Below are 20,820 nucleotides of genomic sequence, written 5' to 3'. Positions count from 1 at the left end.
ACTAACTTTCTTTTATTTATATATGTATAGAAGTCTTTATGCAAGTTTTTCTTAAAGCGTTGCTTAACAACGCTCAACTTGAATGTCGCCTCTGTGAATGTTTTTGGCACGACACAAGTGCATCGAGGGTGTTGCTTACTGGGGGTTGGCCGTGTTGCTTGTTTTTTCTTTTTTTTACTGGTAGGCAATTCATCAAAGCGACTTCCGTTTCCGGTCTGGGCCAATGCCATAATACAACAGCTTGATTTTGACTCTGTTGCGTCTTTGACAGACATGCGGCCATGCGACGTGCCAGCAAGTTGGTCATATTTTTTAGACAGCCGTAATACACACACATACACACGCACACACACTACTTGCACACAGTAAAGCCTAACAACGTAGCCTGTTTCAAAATTTCAATCACGTCGCGCGTATCCTTCACTAGGCACGCATTTCAATGGCCAACTAAGATCGGGCCGCTGGTTGGTGGGTGTTATGGCATGAGTGTGTGTGTGTATGTGTGTGTGGGGGTGTAGAAGTGTAAGCTACGTCACGCGTATGTGGCACACACAAAAATTATACGCGAGGTTACATTCACAACTTGTGCAAATTTCTAAAAAAAAAAAATAAAATAAAATAAAATAAAAGAGAAATAAAATATTTTGAACGTGTCATGGATTGAATACATTTTACGAATTTTTAAATAGCACTAGAAAATTTAATACTATATGTCACATATGCAACCAGATGCCTTAATGTTATCAAGTCTATTTGTCATTCTTAGTTTGGCAAAGATTCAGATTTAAATATTTGTTTTTAAATAATGCTAAAAATAAATAATCTATGTACTCTTTCATTAAAAAAAAACTTTTAGCTTTCATCTATTTTTATTAAGGTATTTTTTTTTTTTTTTTTTAGATAAAATATTTACAATTATTTTAAATGATTGAATAAATATTAAAATTTTATAGATTTGTAACTCCAATTTAATTCAAAGACTTTTTATTAAGTCTAATTAATTTTGTATTCTCCATATTTAGATTTAATATTTATTATTTATTCAACCTTTAAATTTTTGGCACTTGCAATTTATATTTAATTTTTTTAAATTGATATTTTAATGAATTTTTTAGAATTTTTTTAAAATTTATTTTTTGTTGATTTTTAGATTTTGATAAGCAATTAATTTTATCGTTTAATGTATTGTTTATTTTTATTTTTTATTATTACATTTTAAATAAAAATTCAATTATCATTTTATTATATTTTATTTCATTTTAAAACATTTTGTTGAACAGATTTAAATGTTTATGAATTATAAAAACTACTTATATTTATTTTTAATATTTATTATTTAATATATATTTATTTTTATTATTATTTATTTACTTTTTTCTTATACTTTTTTTTCTCTTTTGGGTCTTTTTATTTGATTTTTGTTTTCTTATTCTATTGCCTTGCTTTAAAATTATTTACCAATTTTAATTATTGATGTCATACATTTTATTAAATTTTTTTATCTATGTACTTTGTTCATCTCCTCCAAATACTGGCGGTTCGCCCCTCGTCTGGTTTGGCTTATTATTTTTGTTGGGGCTATTTCGCTTAGTCTTTTACTGGCTGTGGTGGCTCATTTAGGCGCCTTTGCGCTTGTTGCCCAGCACTAAACTTTTGACACACAGTAACACGCACACACTCATACACACACACACACACACATCTTGTTGTTGTGGCAGGCACGCAACGTTGGCGACGACTGCCGGAAATGCCAGGCACAACGTTCCGAAAGCCCGAACAACAAAAATCAACTGTTGGCATGTTGACGATTCTCTTTGCCTCCCAAAACTCTGTCTCCTCATCAACTTCCAGTATTTTCCCCCTCCCCCACGCTTTCCCCTACACTTTGTCGTACACTTCTTGCTGTTTTTTTCTGTGCTTGGGTTTTTGGAATTTTTGCCAGCGTAATCACGATTAAACTGTCAACGGCATACTAATTAGATTTTTATTTTTATTACGCTATGACAGCGCCGCGTGACGGCGTCACCAGACGTCCTGCGTGTTCTATGTGCTACGTCTGCGTCTCCGACGTCCTGTGAGTGCCGCCTGTCCTGTCTGTCCGGGTCTGCTTGTGTCTGGCCTGGTCTGGCTTGGTCTGGTCTGGTCTGCAGGAAGCTCTCTGCTTAGCTGCCCTGGCCCTGGCTCTGGCTCTCTGCTCACAATCCACGGCAGCCGCATTATTCGCTGAGGCGTGCGTGCCTCGCATGACCAAGTGACAGACCACCATCATAGAGCTAGCTGGGTGCAGCGAGGTCCTGCTTCTGCTACTTTGTGATTTATGCCTTATCATATTTATGAAAATTATTGTTATTGATGGTATTCAATATAATGGGGCATAGAAAGGACCCAAAAGTAGCTGGCCCCATCTTACTGATTGATGGAAACATTAAGAGCTAAAAACTTTGCCACTTGCGCCAATTGATTTAAAGAACAAACATAAATACGTAAACGAGAGGATAAAGCACGCAGACAACCAATTAAGTGTCCTTTGGCTGTGATAATTGATTCAAGGAGCTGCATTAGTGCGAATCAAGCACTCATATTTTGTGCTCAAAAGGATTTTAGTTGCAGACGCAGAAACGATGAGCTTTCTATACCCTATGAGCTATGTTGCTGCAAAGGGTAGAATGACTTTGTGTATAAATAACCAGCTATGAATGGGTATTTGATAAATATCTTTAATAAATATTTATTTTTTTCTGAGCTATAATTGGCTTTCGTAATTAATTGGGATATAAAAGAAAATAATAATAAAAAAATAAAAAAAAAATACAAATAAATAAAAATAATTTTAAAATATAATAATAATAATAATCATAATTTATCCAAAAACTTTGATGTGAGAATTCAACTTTATTTAAATTAAATTTCTTAATTCTTAAAAATATATGTATATTTAAGTTATATGCGTGCCTATTTGCTTTAACTAGGGTATTTTTCTCTACACTTCAGTTTCAAGTTGATTTTCTTTTTCTACATTTTTTACTCATATTTTCGTCGCCCCTTCACTTCAGCTGAGTTTTTCTGTTATTTCCTTCGTTTTTGGTCAATTGTTGATTGTGTTGGGCTGTGTTTTTGTTCGGGGTCTATATTACTTCCAAGCTGTTGAATGCATCATCGTTCTCAAGCAAAATATACCCCGAGCAGCTTGAGCCGTAGTCACCTGCCTGCGTTGCCACCTGCCTGCGTTGCACAGTGTTTCTTTGTCGCTTGTCTTTTGTTCAAGTTTTGTTGTTTTTTCTGCTCCTCTATCACACTCTCCTTTTTTTTTTTTCATTAAGTTCTCACCGGCGCAGGAAGTGAAATGTTTTGTTGTGTTTTGGGTTGCAGCTGCTGTTGTTGTTGTTGTTGTTGTTGTTGTTGTCGGTGCGTTGGTCCAAGTGCTAATGCGGCCAGACAATGGCGCCGGCTGTTTGCGGGCGTTGGGGGAGTGGCCCGTATTTTCCTAGCACACTTTTCAGCGCACAGCAGGAAAAAAGAATTTGTTGAAAATATGGGAAACTAGTACATTTCTCTTGTTGTTGTTGTTATTGTTGTTGTTGTAGTTGCTGCTATATTTTTTTATGCACTCAGCAAACGTTGCTGCCTGCCGCCAATTACAAATGCGCAAATATTTTTGCTTGCAATTTAAAATAATTATTGTATTTGCATATCCAACAACCCAGCGTTGTTTGGGCTTCTGTTGTTGTTGTTGCTCGTATTATAGTTGTTTTAGTTGTTGGCCATTATGTGCACTATATGCTTTAGCCTTTTACAGCAAGCAAACCAACATTGTTGTTGTTGTTGTTGTTGTTTTTGAATACCCGTTGTAGTTATGAAGCTTTGTAAGTCCACATTTTGTGGTTTGCTTTTCAATTTATACACATACACGAACACACACACAGCCACACACACACACACATATGTACTCAGTCCAAGCTTCCTCCTTTTGCTCTGCTGCTCACCTCACCTATGTTTAAGGTATGGCTATTGTTTGGCTTTCGTCTCCCGCTTTGTTGTGTTGATTTTCTTTTTTTTTAGATTTTTGGTCTAAGCAGCTAAAAGCTTAAGGAAAATAATCCGACCAGCTCAACTTAAAAAACAACACACACACACACACAAAAAAAGGAGAAGAAAACATAAAAGTCCTAAAAATTATTTATATCCCTTTATGGAGCTATGCTTAACTCACTGGAGTTTCTTTAGAGCTCAAGGTTGGGTATTTAGTACAGCTTACGAAATAAAATTGATATTTTCCAAAAGCAATTTAATATAACCCAAGGCATGGGTAAAAAGAAATTTTAAATTTATTAAAATTAAAAAAGTTTCACAAAATATGAAAATGGAAAAATATGAGAAGAATTAAATTGATAAATATTTATTGAATTTAGAGAATCGTATATTGTTTGTCTCTAACTTTTATTGGCTTTCGATTGAATTTCGTGACTTATTTACTGCTGATACGCAGCTATCACTATACGTTCGGCAAGATACCTTAAGCGTCTTGACAGCCACACAAATATATTAGCCACACGGCTAACTGCCAAGCCGAGGAAGAGACGCCTCAAAAAGTGCCACCCAACAGATCTACCCAAAAGGATAATACATATATATATAAATAGAATATTAGAATAAACAAAAATAAATGAATATAATAATAATAGTAATAATATATACATATATATATGTACACACATATATATGTATTCTAAGTCTAGATCTTAGATTTTTTGTTATTATTTTTAATGTAAAAGTAGATTAAGTTGCCAATATGGTAGCAGTAAGCTTCTTAATAAAATATAAAAATTTTTACAAAAAAAAAAAGAAATACATAAATTTACTGCTGAATAAAGATTCATTTGAGTTGGCATTTATGCAAAAAAAAAAAAAAAAATAATATAATATGGCCAAAACAAGTTGCCATAAAGTTTATTATTTTTTTGCTGAGTTGCATTTCAAGTTTATCGCATTGAATTAAAAATCAATTCGAGTCATAAAAAAAGCCACATACATAATCTGACAACTTTTAAGTAGTTTGCCGTATCAGAAATTATAATAAAAACAAGAAAGCATCGCATGGAATACCTAGCCATAATATCTTGATTAATATGCGTCATCCAACCACACAACAAAACACTAAAAATTATTAACTATATGAAATACAAAAAAAAAAAAGAAATGTATTTATGTATAAACAAGGAACAAGTCGAAATTGATATCAGCCCGGGACGCAAACAAAAAACTAAAAGAAATCAAAAAATTGTTGATGAATATGCAGAAAATTTGCTGAAAATATATTCCAAGTGGAAAGTGAGTAAAAAAAGGAAGAAAACTTTTCCACTGTTGAATTAAACGCGCCCTACGGAGTTGGCGTCAGTTGTGCGGTCGCGTCTGCAACAGATTTACGTCATCATCTTCATCATCATCAGAAACTCATCATAATCGTCATCAACAGGCAGCAGACGTGACGGCACCGAAATTAATATACATTTAACATATATACATATGTAGATATGTATGGATGTGTATAAACTTGTATGTGTGATGGATGTGTCTGTGCATGTTTTTTATTTTTTTTGTCGACTCGTGTTTTTGGTAACCAGCTGATGATTATTTTGATATATTTATGTATAAATATATGTGTGTATATATTAACAAAAGTGTGCCGGGCATTACGTATTCATATTCGCACTCATCCGCAAAGCTTTTGAATAATGCTAATTTCATATGTTCTTTAGTTGAATACATTTGAAGCGATTATTCAGAGGGGAAATCCAAGGTATATATCAGTGTTTTACCATTAATTAGCAGATGATTTTCGATTTTTAGGCTAAAAGTAGGTTTTCGTTTTATCACTCTGAGAAATTCAAAAGCTAAAGTAAATACTGTAGTCAACTTTAATTTTTTTTTTTTTATTTATTTTTTTTTTTTTTCAACGTTATTAATTTTTGTATAAACAACTCAAAGATGATATGTATTATTTATAATTTGGATCTAAATTGTATTTTATTAACATGTTTATTTACTCTTATTTATTTCATATTTTATTTTTTTATTTTTTTTTATTTATGTATTCTTAATATACGATTTTAAAAATGCTCACTTTAATTGATAATTTTTGGTATTTATTTTTTTTTTATAATTTTTTTCGATTTCAATTTATTTTTTACTTGAATTTTTTATTTATTTATATATTATTTTCAGTATATGATCCGTAATTTATTTTCATAAACTTAAACATTCTTATTTCATAATTTATATATAATTTATTTGCCTTATTTATTTTTTTTGATATTATTCTTTTTATTTTTTTGTATTTTATTTTTGCACATAGAAAAAGTTTTTTTTATCTTAACATTTCTTAATATTTTTATATTTATTTTATTTTGTTCTTAGGAAATTTACATTTTTATTGCTTACTTTTAGCACGCAGCCACTGTATTGAAAACTTTGTCAATAACTCAAAGCCAAAACGGAGCATGAAAATCTACCGCACATTAAAATCACTTTAAAAATTGGCCAACTTTTGCGGGCAGTCAGCGCAAGGATTCCATTATAAAATATGGCATACCCCTAACAGTTTTTCTGTTCACATTTCTAACATACATATATTCATATATATAGATATGTAAGTATGTATATTCAGTTGTTTGTTTGTGGCTGGAGTCTTTGGTTTCTTTTTATTATTATTTTGCACACTGAACGCACTTGGCGCACATTAAATAAACCCCCAAGAAGCATTTATCAAATTTCTCTTTATAAATATTGTAGAGCCAGCAGAGACTAGGACTCTATATATATACATATATACCTCATTCTCTCACTTTGGCTGGGTGTGTATTTTTCAAACATTTATAAAAACGTCAGGTACTGCGGCAAGTGCCAGGTGGCTGGTGGCTGATGGCTGTTGCTGGCAGCAGTTGAGGCAAGGCAAGGCAAGGCAAGGTAAGGTCTGGGGTAATGCGCGCTTAATGACAGCAATGAAGATGCCAAAATGATAAACAACAAAACAGCGGCCCAAAAGTGGCCGCGGCCAAAAAATATTGGACTTGGACAACCCAAAGTAAAAATAAAAATAAAAAATTGGCCACACACAAACAAAGCAAAGCGAGAGAAAATCCGGAAAAACAAACAAATGTCGAAAACAGGAAAAATGTGTTTGTTCATTTAATAGTGGGTGGTCGAACATGGCGGTTAGCCAGGACTATAAAATCTTAATGCTTATGCATGGCCAACATGGCTAAAGCGCGATATGGAAAGTCTTAAAAGGAAAATTTTATATTATCTATTATCATATTATCATCTAAAATATAGATTGCGTGACTTGGATAGATAAAGTCAATGGGTAAACAACTTGTAAATCAAAAATATTTTAGAGGGAGAGAGAGAGAGAGTGAGATAGATATATCTCATATCACTCTTTCCTTTTCATATCACTCTCTAAATGGTGTCAATTTCAGCACTTTTGATTTGCTCAGCTCTTGCTAATGAATCTATGCTAATTGAGATTGATGCTCAACTAATTATTATTAGCTATTTCGAACATGCATAACAACTCTCGTCATGCATTCTTCTCATTTACTCATTTCTGCAAATCAATAAATTACTCAGTTGCTCAAATTGGCTATAGTTTTATGCTCGTGACTTTTCTAATCTTAGAAATGCTCAACCATTATGACGATATTTGTTGTTTGCATCACAGTCCACAACAACATCATCATCGTCCTCAACATCATCATCATGGTGTTGTGCTGGCATCGTTGCCTTCTGTTTAATGAGTTGACTTTTGTTTTGTATGCCCCATTCACAGTCTGTAGCCTTCCCCTTTCCCAGCATTCCATGGCTTATTGATAACAATAAAAAACAACAACAACTACAATAACGAGAAGAAAGCATCCTATTCAAATGGTTCCAGCTTTGCATTGTGAATTGTGGATCTATCTATCTATTCTTGGGCATTGTGTGGCCCGACGACAAGTCAAGGCGATGAAGAGAGATGAATCGGTGACGAGACCAAGAGAGGCTATTTCAATGCTTACTACTTGCTGAAGATGTTTAAGAGGGATGTTTAAGAAGATTGTTTACATCTATTGAAAAATTTAGTTGTTGAAAAGAATATTTTATTTATTACCGATAAACATCAAATGAGGGCAAGGGCTGGCAATGATAGATTATGATTAGTTATTGATATCGATTAGTTATTGATATTGATATCGACTGCCTAAGGAACATTTAAGATCCTTGTCCAGGGTATTTACCAGTCTAGCATACACCTTTCGAACAATACTTTTGCTTTGATCCATTGGGCATTCGTTCGACCAACAACGCTTTGCACCCCGGGCACACTTTAAATGTCAATTAGTTGTCAAATGTTTTATGCAGCTGGACACAAATAAAAACGATGAAATACCAGCCGGAAAAGAAAACAGAGAGACAGAGAGACAGAGAGGGAGAGAGAGAGAGAGAGAGAGAAAGAGAAAAGACAAAAGCAAAGCAGCGGAAGAAATTGAAGAAGCTGTAGCAGATGAAAAACTTTTCAGCATTTGTTTGTGGAAAAAGCACAATGTCGAAATAATAATAATTTATAACTATCAATGTCATAAGTTCATGACATGCTCATCAATCAATGCATTAGACAGCTCAACACTGGCTCTGATGGGGCGCATTGGACGTGGCGCAAAGTTTGACTCACCCTCCGCCCCTCTCTCAACTCTTAAAAAAAAAAAAAAAAAAAAAACAGTCGACGTGGCTGTAGCTGCTGTTGTGTCATACAACGAAAGTTTTTCTCGCCTTTGGCGGCCTCGCGGCGCATTTCTCATAATTTTCTATTGCATGCGAATTTCCACGCTACAATTGACAGCAATTGCGTTTTGCATCCTTTCGACAACTGCGTCGGGTATTTGCCGAAAGTTATCGAAATGTATTGGCAAAACATTCCAAAAGTTTTCTGTGTGTGTGTGTGTGTGTGTGTGGCAAGCCATTGAAGGGATGAGGTAGGAAAGCGCTAAAATAGTTGATTGAGTTTTATTTCAATTTCAATATTTGGGTTTTCAGTAAAGCAGGAACAATCGATGGAAGTTGTCAATTTAAATTATTTCGTAATTTACATGAATTGGGAAAATCGAATTTTTGTGGAAATATTGTAGGGAAATCAGAACAGAGAAAGTGTAACAGGCTTTTCATTTTTTGTTTCTCATATAGTCTTAAAGCCAATATCTTCTAGTTTCCCAAAATATAGTGTACAAATATAAAAAAAATTACACAAAAATTAAACGTGTTATAAAAATATTATTACAACTATTAGTTAAGACATATTATTACAACTATTAGAAAGACAGGATAAACAGAGGAGACTATTGGTAAAAATTATTCATAAAGGAGACTTCAAGTGTAATTAATATATCTGCAAATAAAATATACTTAGTAAGGGCTGCAACTCGCTCATTTCTCCGGGAGATTCAAAACAAAACAAAACAAAAAAAAAAAAAAACGACCTACATTCAAAGTAATTTTTTTTTAAACAAATCAAACAGGGAAAATGAGAAGAGTGCGCTAATATCTACTATTTTCAATATTTTCACTACTCTCGTTCTCCTAAATACAAAGTATTAAATCAAATGCCTTACTTGACTTTAGTCAATTGTCAATATTCATATTTTGTGCCAGATTCCATTCAATAGTTGAAAATTTCTGGAATTTCCATTTGAAATAGTGCAAAACTTCTATTTTGAAGCTAGAGGTGTTGTTGTTTTTGTTGTTTTATATACAGACGGTCATTTTAACTTGTTTTCTCTTATTTCACTTTACATTTTGCATTTCCCTTTTGCGTTCATTGTTATTACATGTCGCTGCTCTTGTTGTTGTTGCTGCTGCGCGTGTTCCTTATCCTGCTCACGCCCAGGGCTTATTCAAATTGACTCAATTTTTGTTAAATTTCCGTTGGCCTGCAGTACGTTCCATATATTTATGCGCCGGAATGAATCTTTGCTACCAAAGAGAGAGAGGGGGAGAGGGAGAGAAAGAGTGAGAGAGAGTTGCCGGCAAATGGTCTGTTGCCAGCAATTTTACGTGCTGAAAGGGGCGAACCGGGCACACTCCACGTTTCTTTCTCTCTTTCTCTCTCACTCCCTCTCTCTCTCTCTCTCCTCTTTCGCTCTCAAGGCTCACGCTGCACGGCATGTCGCCTGGACTGCTCGAACTGTCCTGTTCTTAATCCTGGCCAGCGGAATGTGTCGGCGCAAAAGCCAATTTAAAAATGCCAACAATGATTTATGTTATGTTTCGCTCATTCTCTCTTTTCCAATTGCTTCGCACGTAAGTGAAGAAATTTAAATGCCTTACGACAGTGCGCTTTAATTTAAACAATTAGCCCTAATGATTAACCCTAACAAGGACAGCGCACACACAATCACACACACACACACATATGCATATGGGGCCGTCTGCGCTATGTAGCTAATAAAAGTTAATGACTTAATGCGCCGGTTCAGGTTCCGTTAGGGCTTGCGTGTTTTCGACCAAGTGGCAAAAGTCGCATAATTAAAACAACAGCAACAACAACAATAACAACAACAACAATGGCTTTCATGTTGTGCCCACTAAAAACTAGTGCTAACAGCTCTATTTATATAAACGGCTCAGCAGCAGCAGTAGCAGCAGCAGGAGTAGCAGCAGGAGGCAGCGGCTCAGCAAAGCGACAAAGTCATTGACTTCCTGTCCCTGTTCCCTATCGCGAAATGCCGTTAAAGCAGGCGGCCATAATAGAATAAGGCTGGCTGGTGTGGCTGGCTGAAATCAGGAAAACCATGTGTGTGCTAACAACACTGCAGTAAAGGCGCAATTAAAGCACTCGGAGACACGGGACAGAACAATAAAAATGAACAACAACACAATCAGGCAGAAAACGAAAAAAGATGGGGGAAAGTAAAAGCCACAAGATGAATATTGAATGCTCTACAGAAAAGTATGAGGGCTTGTGGATTGAAGATGACAAAATGAAACAAAGAGCTAAGCAGATAAATAATAACTCGCGATCTATAAATAAAACAAAATATGTTTTGAATAAGTAAATTCTTACAAATTGTTCCAGTCTTATAGTTCGAGTTTTTTTTTCGATTTTAATTACTTGTGTTCATCTCAACCGTAATAAAATTTTATTTATTTTCAAGAAAAATAAATATAAATATTATAAATTATTTACAAAGTATGTTAGTAATACATTTTTAAGTTAACTAAAAACTTTAATAATTTTAATTTTTTTTAAATCTCTCTCTTTCTCTAAGTGAAGCTCTATTTCATATTTTATTTAAAATATTTCAATATGTAGGTAATATATTTAATAAATATATTCATTTTTAGAATTTAAAATTTTTCAAAAATTCTTTAAAAATATTTGTGTGTAAAATCAATTCGTATCATATATTCTGTATCATTATTACATACAATTTTCCAAAAACTCTTTTGTATGTATATAAAATTAATTTGTATCATATATTATTATGGGTTTATATTTTCTCCTTAAAATTGATATACATTTTTTCTCTTAAGAATTCCGCAAATATTTTTGAGCGCTTGTTTTTGTTATTGAAGAAGATAACACATAAGAATTTTGCAAGTATCGCCACTTCCTATACCCTACATTCTATTCACTTTTTTTTTTTTTTTTTTTGTTAGTAGTATCAGCAAACAAAGCACCACTTGGATGACAATGGCCTCCAGTCTATCCACTCACTCTTCCAACTGCTCTCTCACTCTCTAGCTCCCTCTCTTTCTCGCTCCGGGCATAGTTGGTGGCAGTTATAAAAAGCCATTATAAACATATGTGCAACCGGATGTCGAAGAGCCTTTGCTAACACCCCTTAACACTCTTCACCCTTTCCCCAGCAGCAGTTCAAGTGCTTCCGCATTGTGGAGTAACTAAATGTGTGGGTGGGTGGGTGGTTGTGTGGTTGTCAATGTATGTATGTATGTGTGTGGGTTAGTATGTAGCGTAGATGTTGCCTTTCTGTTTGCTTAGCTAAGCAAATGTGCCGGTGTCTATGCTTTAGTGTGTGTGTGTGTGTGTGAGCTTGTGCTTGTGTGCGTGTTTGCTTGAAAATGTCTGCTGATAAGCGCGTAATTGTCGTACGACAAGAGATCTATGGACTTATTTATAGAAAAATGTATATACATATAAATAGATATGCTCACAGATATACATATATATGGGAATATATATTTATAACTCCCAAGAATAAATTGTGTTTAAGCTCTGTTTCTGTATCAGCCAAAGTAGAAGTTTTGCTTGAAGTTCTTGAAGTTCAATAAAGTTTGGGAATTTGTTGTGTAGAAAAATTTATATACGGAAATGTACTTATGTATATGTGAGCTTATATATGTTAGTTGCAGAAATTAATTATATTTTAATTCTCTTTTGATATAATCAAAAGTTTGAGACACTCTCGAGCCTCAGAAAAAAAGTCTGAAATTAAAATTAATTTAATATTACATTTTATTTGATATATTAATTCGTTTCATTAATTATGTTCTGCAAATATTATTGATTGGAATTAAACTATTTAAATTTCCTGGTATATAATTCAACGCTGAGAGTTGGATTAATATACTAAAATCAAATTTCGACCGTTATCATTGTACAGCACTTAGCTTATTACTAAGCTATTCAATTTACATATAATATTATATCATATATTCCAAAATTCATAATACCTCCGTATAGAAAATAAAATCAAATATTTATTCAATAACAGCAAGGTAAAATTTCATACAACCTTACGAAAAACCACAGCACTTTACCCGTTAATCAAGAGAAGTTTCGTAACAGTCAGCCCCTGTCAGCATTGAAAGCCAATTGTGGCTTTGTGGTCCTCCGCACAAGAGTCTTTGTCTAGGCCCAACTTATATGTAATCTAGGCTAACCTCAGCTTCATTTTAAACAGGTGTTTCGCACAACAAGTTAATAAATTATTAAGCAAACTAACGGAAAATGTTTACATTTTAAAGTTTCTGACAGTCTTGTGCGGGCCAACTCACACAGACATACACCCATACACATGCGGATATTCGCATAGTGCGTCCGTCCCTTTCCTTATCTACATAAGCATTTCGCTTTGTTATTAGACAATTTTGTTGATGTTTTGTTAACATTTTTGAGCGCTCGTCTGTTTGGCTAAAATAAAATACTCGCCACGCGCACAACCAGCCCAGCAACACACCAATACACACACACACACACACACACACACAACACACAGATAGAGAGAATGGCAGACTTAATGGCAAACGAGCCCTGAAAATCCAGCGCATTTTGTTTGGTTGACCAAAAACCAAGGCGCCCAAAAAATGGTCGCTCGTTGTTGTTTGTTTGTTTGTTTATTTAGGTGCCAACGGGATGATTACAAATAATTTGCTTAAAATGTTCCATTCGGCTGCACGCAATTGCCGCCGGCTATTTTGCCAGCCTGTTTCGTCAGTTTTTAGTATGTAAATATATATACTGGATGCCTACAATATACACACAGTATATGTATATATATACATATATATATATATATATATATTTAGTGGATGGGTATATAGCTATCTTTTATGGCTTGGCATGTTGCTGTTGTTTGGCATTTTAATTGAAACCTGTCGCAAATTTGACACCCCAGCGGCCAACGATATTTGGGAGGGTGCACAGTGGGACAATGGAACTTATTAAAAAAATTTAAAAAAAGTACATACAACAAAATAATTGAAAGCTGGGCACGTTCCATGTTGGCAATGGAAAATGCAGCTAAAGAGACGGAAGAATTTTTATACATACATATGTATATACATGTTTACAAAATGAAATATATTTACTGTAGTTTTGCGCACAGTTTTTCGTAAAATTTTTTAATATAATATTTCGGGTGCTATGGTTGGTTTATTTAGTGGCTTTAAGAAGTGGTATTTTGTTAGTAATTTAATTTTTTTTTTTTTTTTTTTGTATATATCTTATATTTTTCTTATTTTTTAACACCTATATTTATAGGAGTCTCTTAAATCGATTTGCCTTTAAAAAACATTTTTGTTAAACTATTACAAGTATTTTTTAAACAGAAAACACGTTAAAAAAAATACTAAATTTATTAAAATAAATAAGTAAAAATAAAAAAAAATAAAAAAAAAAAAAAATATATATACTAAAAAAAAAAATAATAATAATAAGACATAGTTTTAAATATATATATATATATATATATATATATATATATATATATATATATTTATTTAAAACTATGTCTTATTATTATCATTTTTTTTACTCAATAATTTAATCAAATAATTTAATTTTTCTTGTACCTTGAATATTAAAAATGTATATATTAAGTATCATCTATTTTTTTTTTTTTTTTTTAATTCTCTTAATTATTTACTCTTGCCCCACTGTTGTTGTAGCCACTCAAGCCAAAATTGTCAAGCGCCCCTTTCTATTTCCTATAATCCACATTACACGCAAATTAATTACCCATAATTAATAAATTTAAACACTACTCAAGCCGGCGGACAATCGCCAGGCATTAATCATACTCAACCGCTAGCCCAAATATAAAATCCATCAGCTTGGCGCAAATTCTAATTAAACATTCACAGCTAAACACATAATTTGCACAGCGATTCTCAGTTTATTGTCGGAATTTAAGAGTCGCTGTGTGCTCGGCGGCTATCGCAGACGGCAGTCATAAATCTCGTCAAGATGTCGACGTCTCTGCATTTGACTCCTGCGCAAATGGGAGCTACCACCTAAAATCCAATTATAACTGAAACGCCAAAATGTGATAAATCAATAAAGCGTCCGCTGCAGAGTCGAGACAAGTTATTTCTACGAAATCCTTGGCATCTTGCGGTATTTACTCTTTTCACCAATTTGTCGTCAATTTAATATAATTTTCAATACGCTCTTGAGATGATAAATGGGTTGAATTTAACCACAAATAACTAAACAATATAATCTTAATCAATATTATATTTCCAACCAATATGAATTATGTTTAGATATTGTTTTGCTCAAATACTTAACATGGAAAAAATTAATTTCAAATTAATATTAATTTCGTATGCATTATTTATTTATTCAACACATTTAATAGTTATTATTAGTTTAATATTTAACATAATTATTAATCGCATAAATTTTCATGTAAACTTGCTTAAGAAAAGCTATGCAATGAAAAGAAAAACTATTCGACAATTATTAGATTAGATTATTATTAGATTATTCGATTTTCCAGGAACGAATTTTATTTTAAATTTATATAAATATGTCTTATGTAAACCAATGTTAAGTAAAGTAAACTCATAGTTTTTATTTAATAACATTTACTAAACAATCTTCTCATAATAATTTTTTCTTTTTAAGAGACATTAATATATTTTTTGCCTGATTTAAGCTCTTCAACCCAAAACTAATTCCCTTTATATTTACACTCTCGCTATATATAGAAACACTTTTTTGTTTTTGTCGTTTTAGGTAATTGATTACGAACTGAAATTAATTTATGTGTCTGCGTGTCGTCTCTCCCTGGTCGTATTTTGTCTCTTGGAAAGTCGCTTGAGTAAGTAGCTGGCAATATATCACGCATTTGAGTAGTTGTAACGATGCGAACGAGTCCGACGAAAAACAACTACTAAATAATTGTTAATGTATTACGAATAATTTATGACACTATTTCATAAAAAGCAATAATTTTTCAATATCAAACCAGGCGGCAAAAGAGCTGGCTAAGGCGAACGAGAGTCGAGGACGAGCGTAGTCCAAAAAATTTGTTGTTGCTGCACAGTTGCAGTTGAAGGTTGTTAGTTTGCTCTCTCTCTCTCCTTCTCACTCCCTCTCCCTCTCTCTCTCTCTCTCTCTAACTCTCTCTGTCTCTCTCTCTATCTGCCTGACTGCTTGCGTAATAAGCTTGATAAATAATAAAGGAGCACTGGTAAAGGCAAAAGCAAAGGCAGCAAAGAAAGTGGCTATACAAAGGCATGCGCCCAGGAGGGGAGCAGGAGAGGGGAGCCGGGTGTAGCTGTTTGGGTTCGGGTTACTGTCGCTACAAAATGAAATTTATCATTTTTCATAGCTGCAAGCTGCACTTTCTGAAACATTTCACTCAGCGCCAAGTGGCAACTCGGTTGGGTGCGGCATTGCCATATCTCGCCTACCCCGCCTTCAATTTCGCCCAGCTCTGCCCAGCTGGAGTCTCATATTTTCGAGACTGCTTAGACGACCCAAAAACAAAAAACAAAAATGAAAGGCTGCTCCTCATGTTTGTTGCTGCTCGGGCTGCTGGCAAATGTTTACGGAAAGAGATTAATTGATTCCACTTGGCTGCATACAGAGTGTCCCTGTAGAGAAGCTGATCGGACGCCAAAAATGAGCCCTTTTCTCGCTCTCTCTCTCTCTCTTTCTTTAGAAAATGTTGCCGAATTGTTTACTCCATGTTTTGCTGATGTTCGATTTTCAATTGCCTCAAATTTTATTCAAGGATTACGACTTTAATCAACATTTGCATCATCATATTTAATATTCGCTTCCTTTCATCCTCAAAATAAAGCAAATTAAAGCGCAACGTAAGTAAAGTTGATTATGCAATTATAGGTACAGTTAATCATTCGTTTGGTTTTTTAAATAACGCCATTTATCATAATTATGTCACTTTTCATAATTATTTGCATTATTGCGAAATGCATTTTGCTTTTGAAACTAGATGCGCGACTGCGAGTTATGCTTTTGCTGCTTTGCTTAAATAAATTATAAAATAAACACAATAATTTTAAATACTTTGAAAACTACAAATTCATAAGAAATACTAATAAACTATGAAATGATATACGATTTTTCATAGATATCTTCATAGAAACAGAAAGATCAGTTAGACTTTCTATAAAAGATAACGGGAACATATTTATTTATATTATACAGCAATTCATACTATAACAATTAATAAATTCTCCAAGCCAAAGGCATCTATGGTCAATGCTTTACTTTATAAGTTGGTTTGAATTTTATATAATATATAAATGAATTTTAAATTTAATAAATTTTTTAAATTTTATAAGAAAAAAAAGAAAATATATATATATAATTTAATTGATAAATTATTAAATTACAAAACCAAAAAAAAAAGCATTAATAAATTAATAAATTAATTTAGACAACTTCAATATATACATAATAAAATATTTATTTGATCTATAAAATTTGCTCTTAAAACAATAAATGTACATTAACACATACACAAGTCGTTCATATCATACATATATTGCTAAGGTAAAGGGTGGCCGTTAAAAGCCACATTCAATGCTTTAAATATAAATTCCGATGACAGCTGAAATTGAGTTGAAAGAAAATAGCCATTGCATATGCAGCGTTGGGTATGGCCAGGCCATACATACGTATATTTCCATATATTTATATGCAATGAAATTGTATATATTTAACTATTAGTATGCCTTACATGATTAAAGCTTTACAAAGAAAGTCAAGTGGGGAGGGAGTAGGGGTAGGGGCCTCAAGGATATGGTAGACGTTCTTCGTGGCGCCAGTGCAGTTAACAAGTGCTCAAAAACAGTGGCTTTTTATAGTTTGGCAGCGCCGGCAAAACTTTTACTCAAACTTGTCACAGGCGCCAGGCGTTTTTGGCCAACTTGATGTTGAGGTTGCGCTGCTTTATCCAGCCAGCCTCATGGTCACGCCCCCTGCATTTAAGCACCTCCGCCCATACCCCCCGAAAAGATTCTGGCAAGGAAGCCAAGCCAAACATTTGCGACATGCCGCACAGTTTAATGTTTGACAAGCAAAACATGCAACGCCTTGGCCCAGCCCCACCCACTGCCAACTGCAGCTGGGCCCGCCCCTTGCTGCACCCATTGTGGTTTCATTTTTCTAGAGGGTTTCTTCTCTCTTTTTTTGATAAGTTCAACTCTTGCTTGTCAGGCATTGCGAAGTGACAAATATATTTAATTGCTTGCAGAAGTTTGCTGCCAAAAAGTTTGTGCTTCAATATTTTTATTTCGCCTCTTATTTCATATATAAATATATACTATATATTATTTTATAGAACTTCCTGTTGGCTCTCTGCTGTTTTTGGCATGTGTGAAATAGACGTTTTTATAATTGCTTATAATTACGTTTTCAAATGTGGCCTTAATAAAAGAATTTTATTCTGTCCAGCATTTGGCATCAGCATTTTATATATATATATATATATATATATATATATATATATATATATATATATATATATATATCAAATTAAATAAAAAATAAAAATATACTTTAATATATACATATAAATTTATTGTTTTATTTTTACAATCTCAATGTACGGCAAAAAGTTTATTTGTATATTTCAAATCTCTTATATTTAGCATATATTTTATTAATATTAAGTATATATAACATTATATAATGAATTTTTATATATTCTATATAATTTATATCTCTGGCTACAAGAAAAATAATATATTCTATATTAAATTGAAGATTTCTGCAGCAGTTGCATTAAAATTTTAATGTCGCGCCAGCAAAATATTTAAATTTTATGCTTTATGCACGACTTACAAAGAAAATGAGAATCAGACAGAAAGAGAGAGAAAGAGAGGAGGAGGACTAAAAGGGGGGCAGATGCTGCAAATGAGAGCATGCAATGTTTTAAAACTATTGCAAGTTGATGAATTTAAATATGCGAGTATATATATACTTGACTCTTCTTTAAGCATAAATTGTCATTAGTTTATGCAGTTGCTGCATAAGTTAAAGTTTCATTAAAAGACATAAAACTGAACTCTCTATATATATAGGAGTTATCGTAGATAATATCAAAGAGGGGGAAAATTAAGAATAATTCAAATGTAGTTTAATATTGAAAAGTTTTGAAATTAATTTTGAATATATTTGAGGGCTTTAAAATAAAAATCAAGTTAAACAGGCTATATTACCTTTCCACTATTCATAAATTACGTACTTTAAAGCTTAATCTTAAAATGAAATAATAAACGCATTACAGAAAATACAGCATAATAAAAAGCGCTAAAAGTTGTTTCATGTCCGCTTCGAAGGGCTCATCCCATGCCCTTTAATGGCAACAGCACAAAATAATATATGTATTTATATATTATATTGCAGCTGCTTAATGCTTGCAGCATAAATCGAGAATTATGACTTTACACAACATTAATGACAGCGAAAACACAAGCCAAAAAGCAAAACAAAACAAAACAGAAATAAAATAAAATAAATACATAAATTCATTATTATATTGATATATTTTATGCAAAATAATATTGCTGTGAAATTTGAATGAAATTTCAATTGAATTCAAATGGGACAATCAGTTATTAAAGAATTGCTTATTGAGGTCAATTGTCGCAGTGAGAAATGATAAAAAAAAAAGCACGAGCAAGATATAAACTTTAATGTACTACGAAGTTGAACAAAAAAAAGGAAAGTAAATAAAAGACAAACTTGTCTCGCATTACGAACTGCCTGACCAAACAAAGGATCACAGGCACAGGTTAACTATGTGTGCGCGGACGTGTGTATGTGTGTGTGTGTGTGTGTAGGTGTTTATTGGATTACCTAACTGTCGCCAGGTTGTTCCTGTTTGGCCGCCTGCTGCCTGCTGTTTGTCAATACTAATCTGCTGCTCTCGCAGAAACTATAGCAGCAGCATCAGCAGGAGCAGGAGAAGGAGGAGGCGTAGCAGCAGCAGCAGGAGCAGGAAAAAAAACTAGTTGTGGCAACTCAAGAGGCGTCTGGTGTGTGGGCGTAGCAACGACAACACAATCAATGCTGAAATCGAAAGCAGCGCCAACTACTTTGTAAGGGCCGTGAAGGCTCTGACGTTGCAAACGTATTTGAACCGGAAATCAAAATAAACAACAGCAAATCAGTCAAACAAACAAACAACAGGAGGCTTCAGCTAAAAGCAATAAGGTCAAACCCCACAGACACACGCACGCCCTTAACATGGGCAATTTTTGTGACAAAGCTACTTCAGAGTGTGTATGTGTGTGTGTGTGTGTGTGTGTGTGTGTGCTGAATCTTTCTTTGTGCGTGTGTGTGTCTGTGTGTGTGTGTGTGTATGTACAACTGCTATACGTCGAACATGTGCTCCAATAAAAGCTAATGGCACTCTTCCAATCAGCCAGCTAGCCAGCCACTTTCTGGCCCACCCACCCAAATGCTATTGAGGTTTCAGGAATGCGGCATGGCACTTGGGGAATGGCACTTCTTACAATTAGCTAGAAATTAATGACAATCGAGTTGGGGTTTCGGTAAAGCAATGAAAGTAGTCTGCGCTAAATTGAAATGTAAACTTTACTATTTGTTCGTTTCTCGACTGCCCAGTTCAATTTGGGCTGCCTCTTGGATTATTGGCTATGAGAAATTGAGATACATATGTATATATATATATATACAATATAAAGCCATATAGGCTCTGATGGTAATATTCTGCTTTTGTATGTCTGACTGGAACTCCAGTCTCCTTATACAGATTTAACTCATATATATGTATATGTATATAATTATATATTTCAGAGCTACTAAATAATTATTCGAAGAGAATATAATACAATATACATAATAATAAATATACAAAAGAAATACAATATAAACATATATTTTAGATTTACTAAATAATAATACTAATACTAAATATAAGGTCCTCCTCCCTCCCTCCTAAGGCATTTTTATTTATTTATTAATACATAATATTATATTTTTATTTTATTTTTATTATTTATTATAAATATTATATTGTTTATTTATTTATTATTATTATT

General features: G+C 33.3%; 1 protein-coding gene across 1 annotated transcript in view; it reads left to right on the top strand.

The window, feature by feature from the left end:
- LOC6576411 overlaps window positions 1–20,820 on the top strand; it is an 88,938-nt gene that overhangs the window by 38,615 nt on the left and 29,503 nt on the right. The gene's annotated exons all lie outside the window — the stretch shown is intronic.

Source organism: Drosophila mojavensis, unplaced genomic scaffold (genome assembly GCF_018153725.1).
Source record: "Drosophila mojavensis isolate 15081-1352.22 unplaced genomic scaffold, ASM1815372v1 contig_36, whole genome shotgun sequence".
Lineage (NCBI taxonomy): Eukaryota > Metazoa > Arthropoda > Insecta > Diptera > Drosophilidae > Drosophila > Drosophila mojavensis.
The sequence above is the reverse complement of the archived record's forward strand: the minus strand, read 5'-3'. Positions and strand labels throughout refer to the sequence as shown.